This window comes from Prionailurus viverrinus, chromosome B1, assembly GCF_022837055.1.
Source record: "Prionailurus viverrinus isolate Anna chromosome B1, UM_Priviv_1.0, whole genome shotgun sequence".
Classification (NCBI taxonomy): Eukaryota; Metazoa; Chordata; class Mammalia; order Carnivora; family Felidae; genus Prionailurus; species Prionailurus viverrinus.
In genome coordinates this window covers 91,716,886-91,726,360 of record NC_062564.1, presented here as the reverse complement: position 1 = coordinate 91,726,360, position 9,475 = coordinate 91,716,886, and the positions used below count along the sequence as shown (strand labels likewise).

Here is a 9,475-nt window from a genome sequence, read left to right as displayed (position 1 = left end):
GTTTATACTGACACTATTCTATAGATAATTTTGAACAATTAACTCAATGAAGCTAATTTCAGGGATGGGACATGTTTCAAAGCTGTGCTACAGTGCCTTTAATGGCCATGGGTTTTTTGGTTGTTGTTGTTGTTCATTTTGACTCCTGGTGCATAGATCTTCCAACTTTCAACTCAAAGTACAGAACTTCCCCACGCTTGCATTCCTAGAAACCTAGAATTAGCAATAGGGTTTAATTAATTAATTAATTAATTAAATCCTATCACAATAGGAATACATGCTCATGCATGATGATTTCATATTCAAGAATGTTTTTGATGTTTTACGTTGATGTTTTTGATGCTTTGTAATATTCTTCTTAATAGTCAAAATTCCAAATAACCCAAGTGTTCATGATCAGTTGGATTTATCTATAAATTTTTGTATATTAGTACACAAGCCATGAAAATACATGAACTACAGAGAAATAACTCAAAAATGAGGATGGATCACGCAAACAGCATGTCAAGTAACTATGGTTAGATCCAAATGAATAGATGCTATATGATTCCAAGATAAAGTACAAAGCAGCCAATGCAGCACTTGGGTGGCTCACTTGGTTAAGCATTTGACTTTGGCTCAGGTCATGATCTCACAGTTTGTGAGTTCGAGCTCCCCATAAGGCTCTATGCTGACAGTTCAGAGCCCGGAGCCTGCTTTGAATAGTTTCCTTCCCTCTCTCTCTGCCCCTCCCCCACTTAAGCTCTGTCTCTCTCAAAAATATTTAATTTTTTTTTTTTACTGTTTCTTTATTTTTGAGAGACAGAGAGAGACAGAGTGTCAGCGGCAGAGGGGCAGAGAGAGGGAGAGACAGAATCAAAAGCAGGTTCCAGGCTCTGAGCTGTCAACGCAGAGCCCGATGTGGGGCTCAAACCCACTAACCGTGAAATCATGACCTGAGCCGAAGTCAGACCCTTAACCGACTGAGCCACTCAGATGCCCAAAAAATAATTAATATTAAAAAAAATTTTTTAAAGTACAAAGTAGCCAAGACTACGGTATTGTGTCAGAATTCAGAATAGTGTCTATTTTGAAGAAAGATAGAGGGACTGTGATTGGAAGGAACATTAAAGGGAATTCTAGAATGCTGGCAAAGGCCTATTCTTTACCTATTTCTGATTACACAGACATTTCTGTGAAAATCATGGAGCTGTATGATCGGGTTCTATATAGTGTAACATGTATTAGAGCTCACAAAAAAATTTCAGAAATTAAGATGTCACAATTGCACAAGCAAATCATTCTATCTCAAAATATGGTTAATAGTTTTTTGTGTTTTTTTTTAGTACTTAGTACTTTTAATTGGTCACTGAGGTCTTTCTTTTCTTTTGCACACAAAACTATTAGGGATTTTGCCATTTGGATACCTCTGAGATTACACTGTGGGTACACATGGCTCCAGATACTTGATGAGATGCAAGGTCAGAAAAATAGTGATTTGGGTCAATTATATGATTACAGAGCTGGTGTTTCCAAGAGAGTTCCAGAGGTCTAATCAGCCCAGTAGTGACTGAAGGGCTCAGAGGCTTGCCTGCCCAGAGTTTACTTGGCTATAGGGTTTCTGAAGTTCCTGATAGCAAACTTAGCCTTACTGCTCAGTTCCTCTTGATTTCTGAGGTGCTGGCTGTATTTGGCTAAGTGCTCAGATCAGCAAGGTATACCAGTCTTGATCTGCCCTGAGCAGATCCCCACCCACCATGCCAGTAGTGAAGGTGTCTTCAGTCTCCCCAGAGGGATGTAACACCATCATGAAGCCCCATGTATTTCCTGGACCAGCTCACATGCCTGAAAAGACTTAGTCATGCCTGAAGACTTGGTCATGACTTGATCATGGAGCCAATGTGGTTCACTTTAAGCGGGAGGCAGTTGCAAGGTTTCCTTGATGAAGAACTTGTACAGGTTGGTTCAGCTTGTCAGATGTGATGTACCTACTGGAGTCATCAGGCAACTTGAAGTCCAGATCTCACTTTCCTTGCTCAGAAGAACTCCAAAGCAGCAACATCCATGCCAATGGTGACCTTATTGGTGTAAGTGGCTATCTCGATTTCATTCTTCAGCAGCTGCAGGGCTTCTTTCTTTTCTAGGATGTTAGGAGTAAGCATGCTTCCATCGCCTACATTTGGTGGAATCTTTCCCATATTTCTTCTTGATGACATTCTTGAGGTTGTGGTGAACCTCCATCTGATACATATGGTTTTCTTGACGTTTACTGCACCAAATGGGAGGATCTTAACTCTTGTGTGGCCAGCTCTTTGCCAGCATTGTTGATCATACCAATGACTTTAAACTTGCCAGCCAAGTCAACAATGTGGAGCTACTGGGGCACCCCGTTCCCCATTCTCAACAGCTCCAGGTTTGAAGATAGACAGAGACACCCCTCTGTCTATTCCATCTGTCTTTATCATCAGTTTCTCAATCTTCTCTTGTTCAGGTTCTTGCTAAGCCGAGTAGGTGCGATAGTTTTGTTGATGTGCTCAACAGCCTTTGAGATGCCTTTCCCCTTCTAGCATGTTTACATCATTGTCAAGAAGTTCTAAGGCCTCATAACAACAGCCTTTGAGATGCCTTTCCCCTTCTAGCATGTTTACATCATTGTCAAGAAGTTCTAAGGCCTCATAAACACCAGTTGTCACTTTTGAGGTACAGAGATCAACCTGAATGGTGGGATTCCCATGAGGGTGAAAGATCTCTCTGGCATAGATCTTGAGAATAGACATGGTTAACTTCTGGCTGCTGGATCTCATCATCAGGGGAAAAGGAAAAAGAGAGCTGTAGACACCAAGGGTGACTATTAAGCTGCAAGGTCTGGTGCACCAAGTTCCCCCTGAGCCCCTCTCTGTGCTGTCTGCCCCAATGACCCGTCTTGCTCCCAGGGACCTGATCATCTTATTTTTAAATGGAAACTTACAACATAAGGCCATTTTATAACTCAATAATATCGGTCTACTCTGTCAACACATGTAGAATTGTCAGAATACTTGCACTTAAATAGTGCATTTCATTATACCTTTTCAAATACATTGCCAAATATGTATTTTAGGAACTAATAATAAAGGGAATGCAATTAATAGTGGGGGTACTTCAACAATATTAAATGTTACCATGTATTTCTAGAATCAAATCCAAAATTTACTATTTTCCAATCAAACTTAAAATACTTTGACTTTGGGGGTCTAAGTGGCTCAACTGGTTGAGTGTCTGACTCTTGATTTTGGTTCAGGTCATGATCCCAGGGTCGTCCTGGTATCTGGCTCTGCGCTGAGCATGGAGTCTGCTTAAGATCTCTCTCTCTCTCTCTCTCTCTCTCTATATATATATATATGTATATATCTCCCTCTCTCTCTCTGTCTCCTCTCGCTGCCCCTCTCCTCCACTCTCACTCTCTCTAACATAAATAAATAAATAAATAAATAAAATTAACAACAACAACAAAAAAAAACCCTTTGACTTTAAAATAAGCAAAGGGAAACTTGGAGAACAGAATAATATAAAAAAATAAGATAATTAAAGCTTATGATAGCATAATAAAACACTTGGTAAATTCCCAGTGTACGTAAATGATTCAGCTGATTAAGCTTCTGGTTTCAGCTCAAGTCATGATTTTGTGGTTTGTAGGACTGTCAGCATAGAGGCTGCTTGGGATTCTTTCTTCTTCTCTCTGCCCCTACTCCACTTGCATGTATGGGTACACTCTCTCTCTCAAGATAAAAATAAAAAAAATAAAAAAACACTTAAAAAAAAATAAGTCATGGCAAATTCCCATTATTGAATTTAAAACTTAATTGTCAATTTAAATTTTTTTTCAATTTTTCATGACTTTTGGAGATAATCATTAGTTATATTAACATTTCAGTTTTAGGAAATGTTGCCTACGTAAGATCAATACCGACAATTAAGGAATCATTATCACCATCAATTTTTTGGCCATTTATATGTCTTCACCCTGTAGTCAGAACACCTTTTCAGTTTTACTAAAAATGTTATTATCAACTGAACATTATTATTATTTTATTATGGATTTTGTTTTTAATCTTATATATAATAGTTTCCATTATTAACAGTTAATTCTTGTGATAAAAAAGGGAAAATTATGGGTTTTTTTAATGTTTATTTATTTATTTAGAGAGATAGAAAGAAAAGCAGGAGCAGGGGAAGGGCAGAGAGAGGGAGTCAGGGAATCTTAAGGGGGTTCTGCACTGACAGGGCTCAACTCACAAACCATGAGTTGAAATCAAGAGGCAGATGCTTAACCGACTGAGCCACCCAGGTGCCCTGGGGAAAAATGGCCTTAATATTTTGTGCAATATTAATACAGATAAACAAACTTTATCTTTTTCCCCATCCTTTTTGCACTTAAACTCTATGAATATTTTTTATGGAAGAGATGTGTCTCATAAACAATAGATGCTGAATTTTTTTTTTTTTGGTTTTACCCAGTCTGACATTGTCAGTTTTAATTAAAATATTCATTTAATTTACTTTGAATGCAGTTATTACTTGCTTTAATTTATGTCTATAATATTTTATTATTTTTTGACCTACCTGAGGTTTTGTTTCTTCTCTACTTCCGCTTCTCTTGGATTAATAAAATGTTTATTATTTTTATTATTTCATCATTTTCCCTCTATTTACTTATTAGACACAATTTTTCAATTGGTTAGCTGTTAATCTAGTATTTAACATGCATTTCAGACAAATGATGCATTGATGCATGCCACTAATTTATCAGTACCCAGGTAGATCAAGAAGCTTAAGATTATTTCAACCCATTTACTACTTTCTTACTTTTTAAAACTCATTTGCATATTTAATTCTGCATATACATAACACTACAAATACTAAATTCTTTGTACTATTAATATTAATTTATATTTATCTGTTTTCTCTTTATATATAATGTATACCCACATTCCTTCTTTGTGAATATCTTATTTTAATATTTCTTGCATTGAAGATTTGTTGGTGGTAAATTACCTTTTTTTATTTGACTAAAATAATCTTTACTTTATATTTCTTTTTATTTTAAGTGTTATTTTCACTGGCTAGACAGTATCAGGTTGTTCACTATTTTTCTTTTTTTTTTTTTCAGCACATTAAACATGCCACTACTTTGTTTTCTGGCTTCGTTGTTTTTGCTAGAAACTTAGTTGTAAGTCATATTGTTGCACTTCTGAAGTTACCTTGCTTTCCTTTCTTCTTTGAGTGTTTTTGAGATTTTCTCTTTGTCCTTTATTTAGAGCAGTCTTACTGTGATATGCCTTTTTCCCCTTTGTTCATTTTATGTTTCTCCTATTCAATAGCTAAAGAATTGAACTCCACATTATCAAGTTGATGCCAAATATTAAACACAGAACATAATTTTGACAAAATAGTAAGAAATTTCAAAAATAGTACACCTTGGAAAGTTTACCTGATAGGATATGTGGTATTAAAAAAAAATAAATTTTCTCTAGTTTGCAGATCTTCTTGAATGTTTTCATTTATTTGGGGTAAATGCCTAGAAATGGCCTAGCTAAGTAAAATGCTAAGTGTATGTTGTGTAAGAAACTGCCAAGCTGTCAAAGTGGCTATTCCATGTTACATTCCACTAGTAATTTATATGGTTAATGGGATGGCACATTTATTATATTAACTCCCTGAGTGTTGTACTTCATATGCCACTAACTTGATATAGAAGTTTATTTCCCAAAAATCTTCAGTAAGTGAGGAATAAAGAAAATGAGGCCCATAATTGCTCAAATACAGGTTATATAAAGATGATTTATACTTTTTATATTCATTCATTCACTCATTCACCTTTTCATTTACTTGACTAGATTAATGTGCCTTTTCTGTGTTTGGTACTAAATGAGTTGTAAAGGTTTGAGGAAATGATATATTCTTTGGAGGGAGGCAGATTCTCAATAAAAGTTTACAAAATCCTTAGGTCACTAAAATAGATTATAGATTTTTGAGTGCTCTTTGTGTAGCTTGACCTTCCTGAAAATAAGTTCCTAAACATTGACAAGTGGATGACAATTTACACAGTTTCCTCATGTAATCCTTGTTATATTATAGGTGAGATCATTAGTAGGAACAACTGAATTGGCAATATTAGGGATTAAGGAGTTAACTTTTTAAATTAACTTGTATTCAAATACATGTTAATGTTTTAACAATAAGCAAATAAGAAAGAATATGAACAATTCTTAAGGGAAAATGGAAGGACTGGAAGAAGAAGTTAAGAACATTCCCTAAATAGATATGTAAATAGAAAAAAAAGTCTGAGACCCTCAAGATGGATTTAGGGGTTCCAGTTTTCATGTAAAAAGAGGTTTAGATTACCAAACAGATATTTGAAGAGGGAAAGGAAAAACCTCAGAGAAGAATTTCCAAATGCAGGAAAACACAAGAATCTTCAATTTGAAACGCACAAGTGAGTAATAGAAGAATGAATGGTGTTCATATGTAGACATGTCTGAATAAGCTGATAAAACTAAGGATCAAAAAAGGTTACTGAACTAATAAGGAAGAAAGAATAATTATTTTTTTTTTAAGAATGAGAATTGAATTAATATAGAATCTAATCAGGACCTATGAATACGATAGGACACTGGGATAATAATACAAAATTATTGAGGGGGCATATTTTGGATACAGAATTTTAAAAATGCTTAAACCATTAAAAATATGAGACATAAAAATTATTTCAGGGGCGCCTGGGTGGCTCATTTGGTTAAGCATCCGACTTCACCTTAGGTCGTAATCTCATGGTTTGTGAGTTCGAGCCCCATGTTGGGCTCTGTGCTCATAGCTCAGAGCCTGGAGCCTGTTTCAGATTCTGTGTCTCCCTCCCTCTGACCCTCCCCAATTCATGCTCTGTCTCTCTCTGTCTCAAAAATAAACATTTTAAAAAAATTAAAAAAAATATTTCAGACATGGAAAGTTTTAGAGTATTTAGTTCCTCTGCATCTAGGCCTAGGAAAATAATTTAGAAAGTTTTATTTTTAAAAACTCAAGAAAAAGTGAAGATATGAACTCTATGCAAAACAAAAAAAGTCCTGAAAAGGTACAATTTGAATATGAATCAAATTGAAATAAAATACATTTTAGCAAGAGAGATAATAAAACAAAACAAACACTTTTGTTCATATGCTTGAAATATTACTTTGTTATGTGGTACAAATCTGGTTTCAAAAGTTTTCTTCTCTTTGCAAGTCCATTCACAATACTTGTTTCTGTAACTTCCATTAATTAATAAGTCATAATATTGTAAATCTGTGGTTTTGGATCTTAAACTTCAGAATCTTCCTGCAGACCGTTAACAGTATTTTCACATTCAGGCTAGAATAGAATGTAAATGTTCTAAATTCTGACAACTAAAAAATAATGATATGACTATTAGAAATTGGGATATTTATGGAGAGTGAGATTATATGGAAAGAAACTTAGGTTAGATAATTCTATACTATGTATAGAATTCATGTGGAGAATTCATGTGGAGAATATGTGGAGTGAAGAGGAAAGTTCTACAATTTAAAATGTAAACCTAATCAATGAAGAACAAAACCTTTCTGAAATATTTGTAAGAGGAAATAGAATATAAGTTGAGTGATTGTATAAATGTGATAGCCATTCTCTAATAGCAGCATGCCAATGGTCACCACCTAATTAGGTAAATCAAGAAATGGAGAAATGAGTCTAGGTATCTGCAAATTATTATTACAGACTGCATGTAGCCCATCTAGGCAGAAAATAATTCTTTAACAAAAATTAAGCATCGCAGGAGTGCCTTATACAGTCATGCTTGCCTACTGTACAACCGGGCATAAAGCAGGTTCATTGTATTTAGGAGAAAACTAACCGTGGTGCCGGAGTTCATCAACTCAAATAAAGCCACGTGTCACCTATCCTTCTAAATGTATGACTCTCAGGACTAGTTACATCACAGATGTGCTACACAACAGTCCTAGAATGACATGAGTCCTTGTCTACTTGCTAAGTGTACAGATGTGACCCTGTGTTGTTCATTTCTGCATCCAAATCTAATAAAGAAGCATCGAATTAGTAATATACTACATAAGTGCCTGTATTCCAGAGGCAAGTGAAGGTCAGAAATGTAAAATAGCACCACTAAGATATGTTAGTGTTTTGTTTGTTTGTTTTCTTGTTTTTGTTTTTTGGCTTAAAACACAGAAATTTTTTCTCTTCTAGGTTCTTGAGGCCAGAAATCCAAAATCAAGCTATCAGCAGGGCTATGCTCCCTCTGAAGGAGGTTCTGAAGTATGATCCCTGCTTTGCCTCTTCCAGCTTCTCAGTAGCCCTAGGCATTTCTTGATTAGGACACATCACTAAAATCTCCGCCTTTGTCTTTTTTTTTTCACATTTCTAAAATTGCTAATACAGATATACCATACATCTAACCATTCCCTATTTTTTTTCCAGTATCATTGAGATATTGCTATATAACATGTAAATTTAAGGCATACAATGTGATGATTGGATGCACATATAATTGCAAAATGAATAGCGCAAAAATGTTAGTTAATACTTTTGTCCTTTCACACCTTTTATTTTTTTTTAATGTAATTCTAATAGGTGTGATTATGATTAGTTTCTCACATATTTACATTTTTGATTTAGGTAAGGTGATGAAAATGTTTTCTTCAGTAAAATATTATGTTTATTACATTTCATTATATAATAAGAGCATATTCTAGAGTGTACTTTCTAATGAAAATAATGTATATCTATCAACATCCTAATACTTATATCTTCTCAAATTAATAATAAAAATTATATTTTAAATTTCCTGAATACTTAGCTATTCAAAGCGCTTTTTCTTGACATTCTCTAATTCTAACAGCAACTCTTGGATCTAGAAACAATAGTATCATATTATTAAAAAAGATAAAAACTCGGGGTGCCTGGGTGGCTCAGTCGGTTAAGTGTCCGACTTTTGGCTCAGATCATGATCTCACAGTTTGTGAGGTTGAGCCCCACGTCGGGCTCCTGTGCTGGTAACTCAGAGCATGGAGCCTGCTCTGGATTCTGTGACTACTTCTCTCTCTGCCCTTCACCTGCTTGCTCGCTTGCTCTTTCTCTCTCTCAAAAATAAATAAAACATTAAAAGAATTTTTAAAAAGATGAAAACTCTTAAAAGTTAATAGAACTTTCATACATTAAATCAAATAGAAGATGGCAGATCCAGGACTTGAGTTTATATTTTTCAGTTCTAATACCCAAAAGCTATAAGAAAGTTGTGATTGTATTTAAAAACCAAAAAAATAAAAATAAAAATAAACAATTTCAATAACATGTTATGCTATGTTTTATAACATAGATTTATTATTTTTGTACAAAAATAAAAGAAACATAAGCTGATAATATTTTAAACAAGCTCTATTATGAGTATCAATATCATCATTACTTTTCATTAGTGTCTGCTAATTTAATA

General features: G+C 34.6%; 1 pseudogene; it reads right to left on the bottom strand.

Annotated features, from left to right (window-relative positions):
• Positions 1–1,581: 1,581 nt before the first annotated feature.
• LOC125164012 (alpha-enolase-like) lies at positions 1,582–2,756 on the bottom strand (annotated as a pseudogene).
• Positions 2,757–9,475: the final 6,719 nt, after the last annotated feature.